We start from the raw sequence: 10,485 nt of genomic DNA on the forward strand, positions 1-10,485 counted from the left end.
CTGTGTCGCGCGCTCTCTCTGTCGCGCTCTCTCTGTCTCGCTCTCTCTGTCGCGCTCTCTCTGTCGCGCTCTCTCTGTCGCGCTCTCTCTGTGTTGCGCTCTCTCTGTGTCGCGCTCTCTCTCTGTCGCCCTCTGTCTCTGTCGCTCGCGCTCTCTGTGTCGCGCTCTCTCTGTGTCGCGCTCTCTCTGTGTCGCGCTCTCTCTGTGTCGCGCTCTCTCTGTGTCGCGCTCTCTCTGTGTCGCGCTCTCTCTGTGTCGCGCTCTCTGTGTGTCGCGCTCTCTCTGTGTCGCGCTCTCTCTGTGTCGCGCTCTCTCTGTGTCGCGCTCTCTCTGTGTCGCGCTCTCTCTGTGTCGCGCTCTCTCTGTGTCGCGCTCTCTCTGTGTCGCGCTCTCTCTGTGTCGCGCTCTCTCTGTGTCGCGCTCTCTCTGTGTCGCGCTCTCTCTGTGTCGCGCTCTCTCTGTGTCGCGCTCTCTCTGTGTCGCGCTCTCTCTGTGTCGCGCTCTCTCTGTGTCGCGCTCTCTCTGTGTCGCGCTCTCTCTGTGTCGCGCTCTCTCTGTGTCGCGCTCTCTCTGTGTCGCGCTCTCTCTGTGTCGCGCTCTCTCTGTGTCGCGCTCTCTCTGTGTCGCGCTCTCTCTGTGTCGCGCTCTCTCTGTGTCGCGCTCTCTCTGTGTCGCGCTCTCTCTGTGTCGCGCTCTCTCTGTGTCGCTCTCTCTCTCTCTGTCGCTCACTCTCTCTCTGTCGCTCACTCTCTCTCTGTCGCTCTCTCTCTCTCTGTCGCGCTCTCTCTCTCTGTCGCGCTCTCTCTCTCTGTCGCGCTCTCTCTGTGTCGCGCTCTCTCTGTGTCGCGCTCTCTTTGTGTCGCGCTCTTTCTCTATCGCGCTCTCTGTCGTGCTCTCTCTGTGTAGCGCTCTCTCTGTGACGCGCTCTCTCTCTGTGTCGCGCTCTCTCTCTGTGTCGCGCTCTCTCTGTGTGTCGCGCTCTCTGTGTGTCGTGCTCTCTTACTGTCGCGCTCTTACTCTGTCACTCGTGCTCTCTCTGTCGCTCTCTCTCTGTCGCGCTCTCTCTCTGTCGCGCTCTCTGTCTCTGTCGCGCTCTCTCTCTGTGTCGCGCTCTCTCTGTGTCGCGCTCTCTCTGTGTCGCGCTCTCTCTGTGTCGCGCTCTCTCTGTGTCGCGCTCTCTCTGTGTCGCGCTCTCTCTGTGTCGCGCTCTCTCTGTGTCGCGCTCTCTCTGTGTCGCGCTCTCTCTGTGTCGCGCTCTCTCTGTGTCGCGCTCTCTCTGTGTCGCGCTCTCTCTGTGTCGCGCTCTCTCTGTGTCGCGCTCTCTCTGTGTCGCGCTCTCTCTGTGTCGCGCTCTCTCTGTGTCGCGCTCTCTCTGTGTCGCGCTCTCTCTGTGTCGCGCTCTCTCTGTGTCGCGCTCTCTCTGTGTCGCGCTCTCTCTGTGTCGCGCGCTCTCTGTGTCGCGCGCTCTCTGTGTCGCGCGCTCTCTGTGTCGCGCGCTCTCTGTGTCGCGCTCTCTCTGTGTCGCGCTCTCTCTGTGTCGCGCTCTCTCTGTGTCGCGCTCTCTCTGTGTCGCGCTCTCTCTGTGTCGCGCTCTCTCTGTGTCGCGCTCTCTCTGTGTCGCTCTCTCTCTCTCTGTCGCTCACTCTCTCTCTGTCGCTCTCTCTCTCTCTGTCGCGCTCTCTCTCTCTGTCGCGCTCTCTCTCTCTGTCGCGCTCTCTCTGTGTCGCGCTCTCTCTGTGTCGTGCTCTTTCTCTGTCGCGCTCTCTGTCGTGCTCTCTCTGTGTAGCGCTCTCTCTGTGACGCGCTCTCTCTCTGTGTCGCGCTCTCTCTGTGTGTCGCGCTCTCTCTGTGTGTCGCGCTCTCTGTGTGTCGCGCTCTCTTACTGTCGCGCTCTTACTCTGTCACTCGTGCTCTCTCTGTCGCTCTCTCTCTGTCGCGCTCTCTCTCTGTCGCGCTCTCTCTCTGTCGCGCTCTCTGTCTCTGTCGCGCTCTCTCTCTGTGTCGCGCTCTCTCTGTGTCGCGCTCTCTCTGTGTCGCGCTCTCTCTGTGTCGCGCTCTCTCTGTGTCGCGCTCTCTCTGTGTCGCGCTCTCTCTGTGTCGCGCTCTCTCTGTGTCGCGCTCTCTCTGTGTCGCGCTCTCTGTGTCGCGCTCTCTGTGTCGCGCTCTCTGTGTCGCGCTCTCTGTGTCGCGCTCTCTGTGTCGCGCTCTCTGTGTCGCGCTCTCTGTGTCGCGCTCTCTGTGTCGCGCTCTCTGTGTCGCGCTGTCTGTGTCGCGCTCTCTGTGTCGCGCTCTCTGTGTCGCGCTCTCTGTGTCGCGCTCTCTGTGTCGCGCTCTCTGTGTCGCGCTCTCTGTGTCGCGCTCTCTGTGTCGCGCTCTCTGTGTCGCTCTCTCTCTCTGTCGCTCTCTCTCTCTCTGTCGCGCTCTCTCTCTGTCGCTCTCTCTCTCTCTGTCGCTCTCTCTCTGTCGCGCTCTCTCGCTGTCGCGCTCTCTCACTGTCGCTCTCTCTCTCTCTGTCGCACTCTCTCTGTCACGCTCTCTCTCTGTCGCGCTCTCTCTCTGTCGCGCTCTCTCTCTGTCGCGCTCTCTCTCTGTCGCGCTCTCTCTCTCTGTCGCGCCCTCTCACTGTCGCGCCCTCTCTCTGTCGCGCCCTCTCTCTGTCGCGCCCTCTCTCTGTCGCGCCCTCTCTCTGTCGCGCCCTCTCTCTGTCGCGCCCTCTCTCTGTCGCGCCCTCTCTCTGTCGCGCTCTCTCTCTGTCGCGGTCTCTCTCTGTCGCGCTCTCTCTCTGTCGCGCTCTCTCTCTGTCGCGCTCTCTCTCTGTCGCGCTCTCTCTCTGTCGCGCTCTCTCTCTGTAGCGCTCTCTCTGTGTCGCGCTCTCTGTGTCGCGCGCTCTGTGTCGCGCTCTGTGTCGCGCTCTGTGTCGCGCTCTGTGTCGCGCTCTGTGTCGCGCTCTGTGTCGCGCTCTGTGTCGCGCTCTGTGTCGCGCTCTGTGTCGCGCTCTGTGTCGCGCTCTGTGTCGCGCTCTGTGTCGCTCTCTGTGTCGCGCTCTATCTCTCTGTCGCGCTCTATCTCTCTGTCGCGCTCTCTCTCTGTCGCGCTCTCTCTCTGTCGCGCTCTCTCTCTGTCGCTCTCTCTCTCTGTCGCGCTCTCTCTCTGTCGCGCTCTCTCTCTCTGTCGCGCTCTCTCTCTCTGTCGCTCTCTCTCTCTCTGTCGCGCTCTCTCTCTCTGTCGCGCTCTCTCTCTGTCAGGCGCCCTCTCTCTGTCGCGCCCTCTCTCTGTCGCGCCCTCTCTCTGTCGCGCCCTCTCTCTGTCGCGCCCTCTCTCTGTCGCGCCCTCTCTCTGTCGCGCCCTCTCTCTGTCGCGCCCTCTCTCTGTCGCGCCCTCTCTCTGTCGCGCCCTCTCTCTGTCGCGCCCTCTCACTGTCGCGCCCTCTCTCTGTCGCGCCCTCTCTCTGTCGCGCCCTCTCTCTGTCGCGCCCTCTCTCTGTCGCGCCCTCCCTCTGTCGCGCCCTCCCTCTGTCGCGCCCTCTCTCTGTCGCGCCCTCTCTCATAGAAACATAGAAACATAGAAAATAGGTGCAGGAGCAGGCCATTCAGCCCTTCTAGCCTGCACCGCCATTCAATGAGTTCATGGCTGAACATGAAACTTCAGTACCCCCTTCCTGCTTTCTCGCCATAACCCTTGATCCCCCGAGTAGTAAGGACTTCATCTAACTCCCTTTTGAATATATTTAGTGAATTGGCCTCAACTACTTTCTGTGGTAGAGAATTCCACAGGTTCACCACTCTCTGGGTGAAGAAGTTTCTCCTCATCTCGGTCCTAAATGGCTTACCCCTTATCCTCAGACTGTGACCCCTGGTTCTGGACTTCCCCAACATTGGGAACATTCTTTCTGCATCTAACCTGTCTAAACCCGTCAGAATTTTAAACGTTTCTATGAGGTCCCCTCTCATTCTTCTGAACTCCAGTGAATACAATCCCAATTGATCCAATCTTTCTTGATAGGTCAGTCCCGCCATCCCGGGAATCAGTCTGGTGAACCTTCGCTGCACTCCCTCAATAGCAAGAATGTCCTTCCTCAAGTTAGGAGACCAAAACTGTACACAATACTCCAGGTGTGGCCTCACCAAGGCCCTGTACAACTGTAGCAACACCTCCCTGCCCCTGTATTCAAATCCCCTCGCTATGAAGGCCAACATGCCATTTGCTTTCTTAACCGCCTGCTGTACCTGCATGCCAACCTTCAATGACTGATGTACCATGACACCCAGGTCTCGTTGCACCTTCCCTTTTCCTAATCTGTCACCATTCTGTCGCGCTCTCTCTCTCTGTCGCGCTCTCTCTCTCTGTCGCGCCCTCTCTTTGTGTCGCGATCTCTCTTTGTGTCGCGCTCTCTCTTTGTGTCGCGCTCTCTCTTTGTGTCGCGCTCTCTCTTTGTGTCGCGCTCTCTCTTTGTGTCGCGCTCTCTCTTTGTGTCGCGCTCTGTGTCGCGCTCTGTGTCGCGCTCTGTGTCGCGCTCTGTGTCGCGCTCTGTGTCGCGCTCTGTGTCGCGCTCTGTGTCGCGCTCTGTGTCGCGCTCTGTGTCGCGCTCTGTGTCGCGCTCTGTGTCGCGCTCTGTGTCGCGCTCTGTGTCGCGCTCTGTGTCGCGCTCTGTCTCGCGCTCTGTCTCGCGCTCTGTCTCGCGCTCTGTGTCGCGCTCTGTGTCGCGCTCTGTGTCGCGCTCTGTGTCGCGCTCTGTGTCGCGCTCTGTGTCGCGCTCTGTGTCGCGCTCTGTGTCGCGCTCTGTGTCGCGCTCTGTGTCGCGCTCTGTGTCGCGCTCTGTCGCGCTCTCTCTCTCTGTCGCGCTCTCTCTCTCTGTCGCGCTCTCTCTCTCTGTCGCGCTCTCTCTCTCTGTCGCGCTCTCTCTCTCTGTCGCGCTCTCTCTCTCTGTCGCGCTCTCTCTCTCTGTCGCGCTCTCTCTGTGTCGCGCTCTCTCTGTGTCGCGCTCTCTCTGTGTCGCGCTCTCTCTGTGTCGCGCTCTCTCTGTGTCGCGCTCTCTCTGTGTCGCGCTCTCTCTGTGTCGCGCTCTCTCTGTGTCGCGCTCTCTCTGTGTCGCGCTCTCTCTGTGTCGCGCTCTCTCTGTGTCGCGCTCTCTCTGTGTCGCGCTCTCTGTGTCGCGCTCTCTCTCTGTCGCGCTCTCTCTCTGTCGCGCTCTCTCTGTGTCGCGCTCTCTCTGTGTCGCGCTCTCTCTGTGTCGCGCTCTCTCTGTGTCGCGCTCTCTCTGTGTCGCGCTCTCTCTGTGTCGCGCTCTCTCTGTGTCGCGCTCTCTCTGTGTCGCGCTCTCTCTGTGTCGCGCTCTCTCTGTGTCGCGCTCTCTCTGTGTCGCGCTCTCTCTGTGTCGCGCTCTCTCTGTGTCGCGCTCTCTCTGTGTCGCGCTCTCTCTGTGTCGCGCTCTCTCTGTGTCGCGCTCTCTCTGTGTCGCGCTCTCTCTGTGTCGCGCTCTCTCTGTGTCGCGCTCTCTCTGTGTCGCGCTCTCTCTGTGTCGCGCTCTCTCTGTGTCGCGCTCTCTCTGTGTCGCGCTCTCTCTGTGTCGCGCTCTCTCTGTGTCGCGCTCTCTCTGTGTCGCGCTCTCTCTGTGTCGCGCTCTCTCTGTGTCGCGCTCTCTCTGTGTCGCGCTCTCTCTGTGTCGCGCTCTCTCTGTGTCGCGCTCTCTCTGTGTCGCGCTCTCTCTGTGTCGCGCTCTCTCTGTGTCGCGCTCTCTCTGTGTCGCGCTCTCTCTGTGTCGCTCGCGCTCTCTCTCTGTCGCGCTCTCTCTCTGTCGCGCTCTCTCTGTCGCGCTCTTTCTCTGTCGCTCTCTCTCTCTCTCTGTCGCGCTCTCTCTATGTCGCTCTCTCTCTCTCTGTCACGCTCTCTCTATGTCGCTCTCTCTCTCTCTGTCGCGCTCTCTCTGTCGCGCTCTCTCTCTCTGTCGCGCTCTCTCTCTCTGTCGCGCTCTCTCTGTGTCGCGCTCTCTCTGTGTCGCGCTCTCTCTGTGTCGCGCTCTCTCTCTGTCGCCCTCTGTCTCTGTCGCTCGCGCTCTCTCTCTGTCGCGCTCTCTCTCTCTCGCGCTCTCTCTCTGTCGCGCTCTCTCTCTCTGTCGCGCTCTCTCTGTCGCTCTCTTTCTCTGTCGCTCTCTTTCTCTGTCGCTCTCTCTCTCTGTGTCGCGCTCTCTCTCTGTGTCGCGCTCTCTCTCTGTCGCGCCCTCTCTGTGTCGCGCCCTCTCTGTGTCGCGCCCTCTCTGTGTCGCGCGCTCTCTGTGTCGCGCTCTCTCTGTGTCGCGCTCTCTCTGTGTCGCGCTCTCTCTGTGTCGCGCTCTCTCTGTGTCGCGCTCTCTCTGTGTCGCGCTCTCTCTGTGTCGCGCTCTCTCTGTGTCGCGCTCTCTCTGTGTCGCGCTCTCTCTGTGTCGCGCTCTCTCTGTGTCGCGCTCTCTCTGTGTCGCGCTCTCTCTGTGTCGCGCTCTCTCTGTGTCGCGCTCTCTCTGTGTCGCGCTCTCTCTGTGTCGCGCTCTCTCTGTGTCGCGCGCTCTCTGTGTCGCGCGCTCTCTGTGTCGCGCTCTCTCTCTGTCACGCTCTCTCTGTGTCGCGCTCACTCTCTGTCGCGTTCTCTCTCTGTTGTGCTCTCTCTCTCTCTCTCTGTCGCTCGCTCTCTCTCTCTCTCTGTCGTGCTCTCTCTGTCGCGCTCTCTCTCTGTCGCTCTCTCCCTCTCTGTCGCTTTCTCTCTCTGTCGCTCTCTCTCTCTGTCGCGCTCTCTCTCTCTGTCGCGCTCTCTCTCTCTGTCGCGCTCTCTCTCTCTGTCGCGCTCTCTCTCTGTCGCGCTCTCTCTCTGTCGCGCGCTCTCTCTGTCGCGCGCTCTCTCTGTCGCGCCCTCTCACTGTCGCGCCCTCTCTCTGTCGCGCCCTCTCTCTGTCGCGCCCTCTCTCTGTCGCGCCCTCTCTCTGTCGCGCCCTCTCTCTGTCGCGCCCTCTCTCTGTCGCGCCCTCTCTCTGTCGCGCCCTCTCTCTGTCGCGCCCTCTCTCTGTCGCGCCCTCTCTCTGTCGCGCTCTCTCTCTGTGTCGCGCTCTCTCTCTGTGTCGCGCTCTCTCTCTGTGTCGCGCTCTCTCTCTGTGTCGCGCTCTCTCTCTGTGTCGCGCTCTGTGTCGCGCTCTGTGTCGCGCTCTGTGTCGCGCTCTGTGTCGCGCTCTGTGTCGCGCTCTGTGTCGCGCTCTGTGTCGCGCTCTGTGTCGCGCTCTGTGTCGCGCTCTGTGTCGCGCTCTGTGTCGCGCTCTGTGTCGCGCTCTGTGTCGCGCTCTGTGTCGCGCTCTGTGTCGCGCTCTGTGTCGCGCTCTGTGTCGCGCTCTGTGTCGCGCTCTGTGTCGCGCTCTGTGTCGCGCTCTCTCTCTCTGTCGCGCTCTCTCTCTCTGTCGCGCTCTCTCTCTCTGTCGCGCGCTCTCTCTCTGTCGCGCGCTCTCTCTCTGTCGCGCTCTCTCTCTCTGTCGCGCTCTCTCTCTCTGTCGCGCTCTCTCTCTCTGTCGCGCTCTCTCTCTCTGTCGCGCACTCTCTCTGTCGCGCTCTCTCTCTGTCGCGCTTTCTCTCTGTCGCTCTCTCTCTCTCTGTCGTTCTCTCTCTCTGTGTCGTGCTCTCTGTGTCGCGCTCTCTGTGTCGCGCTCTCTGTGTCGCGCTCTCTGTGTCGCGCTCTCTGTGTCGCGCTCTCTGTGTCGCGCTCTCTGTGTCGCGCTCTCTGTGTCGCGCTCTCTGTGTCGCGCTCTCTGTGTCGCGCTCTCTGTGTCGCGCTCTCTGTGTCGCGCTCTCTGTGTCGCGCTCTCTGTGTCGCGCTCTCTGTGTCGCGCTCTCTGTGTCGCGCTCTCTGTGTCGCGCTCTCTGTGTCGCGCTCTCTGTGTCGCGCTCTCTGTGTCGCGCTCTCTGTGTCGCGCTCTCTGTGTCGCGCTCTCTGTGTCGCGCTCTCTGTGTCGCGCTCTCTGTGTCGCGCTCTCTGTGTCGCGCTCTCTGTGTCGCGCTCTCTGTGTCGCGCTCTCTGCGTCGCGCTCTCTCTGTCGCGCTCTCTCTGTCGCGCTCTCTCTGTCGCGCTCTCTCTGTCGCGCTCTCTCTCTCTGTCGCGCTCTCTCTCTCTGTCGCGCTCTCTCTCTGTCGCGCTCTCTCTCTGTCGCGCTCTCTGTCGTGCTCTCTCTATGTCGCTCTCTCTCTCTCTGTCGCGCTCTCTCTGTCGCTCTCTCTCTGTGTCGCTCTCTCTCTGTGTCGCGCTCTCTGTGTCGCGCTCTCTCTGTGTCGCCCTCTGTCTCTGTCGCTCGCGCTCTCTCTCTGTCGCGCTCTCTCTCTGTCGCGCTCTCTCTCTGTCGCGCTCTCTCTCTCTGTCGCGCTCTTTCTGTCGCTCTCTCTCTCTCTGTCGCTCTCTCTCTCTCTGTCGCGCTCTCTCTATGTCGCTCTCTCTCTCTCTGTCGCGCTCTCTCTATGTCGCTCTCTCTCTCTCTGTCGCGCTCTCTCTCTCTGTCGCGCTCTCTCTGTCGCTCTCTCTCTGTGTCGCGCTCTCTCTGTGTCGCGCTCTCTCTGTGTCGCGCTCTCTCTCTGTCGCCCTCTGTCTCTGTCGCTCGCGCTCTCTCTCTGTCGCGCTCTCTCTCTGTCGCGCTCTCTCTCTGTCGCGCTCTCTCTCTCTGTCGCGCTCTCTCTGTCGCTCTCTTTCTCTGTCGCTCTCTTTCTCTGTCGCTCTCTCTCTCTGTGTCGCGCTCTCTCTCTGTCGCGCTCTCTCTCTGTCGCGCTCTCTCTGTGTCGCGCTCTCTGTCGCGCTCTCTCTCTCTGTCGCGCTCTCTCTCTGTCGCGCTCTCTCTCTGTCGCGCTCTCTCTCTGTCGCGCTCTCTCTCTGTCGCGCTCTCTCTCTCTGTCGCGCTCTCTCTCTCTGTCGCGCTCTCTCTCTCTGTCGCGCTCTCTCTCTCTGTCGCGCTCTCTCTCTCTGTCGCGCTCTCTCTCTCTGTCGCTCTCTCTCTCTGTCGCTCTCTTTCTCTGTCGCTCTCTCTCTCTGTGTCGCGTTCTCTCTGTATCGCGCTCTTTCTCTGTCGCGCTCTCTCTCTGTCGCGCTCTCTCTCTGTCGTGCTCTCTCTCTGTCGCTCGCGCTCTCTCTCTGTCACGCTCTCTCTGTCGCGCCCTCTCTCTCTGTCGCGCTCTCTCTCTCTGTCGCTCTCTCTCTCTCTGTCGCGCTCTCTCTCTCTGTCGCGCTCTCTCTCTCTGTCGCGCTCTCTCTCTCTGTCGCGCTCTCTCTCTCTGTCGCGCTCTCTCTCTCTGTCGCGCTCTCTCTCTCTGTCGCGCTCTCTCTCTCTGTCGCGCTCTCTCTCTGTCGCGCTCTCTCTCTGTCGCGCTCTCTCTCTCTGTCGCGCTCTCTCTCTCTGTCGCGCTCTCTCTCTCTGTCGCGCCCTCTCTCTTTCGCGCCCTCTCTCTGTCGCGCCCTCTCTCTGTCGCGCCCTCTCTCTGTCGCGCCCTCTCTCTGTCGCGCCCTCTCTCTGTCGCGCCCTCTCTGTGTCGCTCTCTCTGTGTCGCTCTCTCTGTGTCGCTCTCTCTGTGTCGCTCTCTCTGTGTCGCGCTCTGTGTCGGGCTCTGTGTCGCGCTCTGTGTCGCGCTCTGTGTCGCGCTCTGTGTCGCGCTCTGTGTCGCGCTCTGTGTCGCGCTCTGTGTCGCGCTCTGTGTCGCGCTCTGTGTCGCGCTCTGTGTCGCGCTCTGTGTCGCGCTCTGTGTCGCGCTCTGTGTCGCGCTCTGTGTCGCGCTCTGTGTCGCGCTCTGTGTCGCGCTCTGTGTCGCGCTCTGTGTCGCGCTCTGTGTCGCGCTCTGTGTCGCGCTCTGTGTCGCGCTCTGTGTCGCGCTCTCTGTCACGCTCTCTGTCGCGCGCTCTGTGTCGCGCTCTCTGTCGCGCTCTCTGTCGCGCTCTCTCTCTCTGTCGCTCTCTCTCTCTCTGTCGCGCTCTCTCTCTCTGTCGCGCTCTCTCTCTCTGTCGCGCTCTCTCTCTCTGTCGCGCTCTCTCTCTCTGTCGCGCTCTCTCTCTGTCGCGCTCTCTCTCTGTCGCGCTCTCTCTCTCTGTCGCGCTCTCTCTCTCTGTCGCGCTCTCTCTCTCTGTCGCGCTCTCTCTCTCTGTCGCGCTCTCTCTCTCTGTCGCGCTCTCTCTCTCTGTCGCGCTCTCTCTCTCTGTCGCGCTCTCTCTCTCTGTCGCGCTCTCTCTCTGTGTCGCTCTCTCTCTGTGTGTCGCGCTCTCTCTGTGTCGCGCTCTCTCTGTGTCGCGCTCTCTGTGTGTCGCGCTCTCTGTGTGTCGCGCTCTCTGTGTGTCGCGCTCTCTGTGTGTCGCGCTCTCTGTGTGTCGCGCTCTCTGTGTGTCGCGCTCTCTGTGTGTCGCGCTCTCTGTGTGTCGCGCTCTCTGTGTGTCGCGCTCTCTGTGTGTCGCGCTCTCTGTGTGTCGCGCTCTCTGTGTGTCGCGCTCTCTGTGTGTCGCGCTCTCTGT

Source organism: Pristiophorus japonicus, chromosome 12 (assembly GCF_044704955.1).
Source record: "Pristiophorus japonicus isolate sPriJap1 chromosome 12, sPriJap1.hap1, whole genome shotgun sequence".
Taxonomy (NCBI): domain Eukaryota; kingdom Metazoa; phylum Chordata; class Chondrichthyes; family Pristiophoridae; genus Pristiophorus; species Pristiophorus japonicus.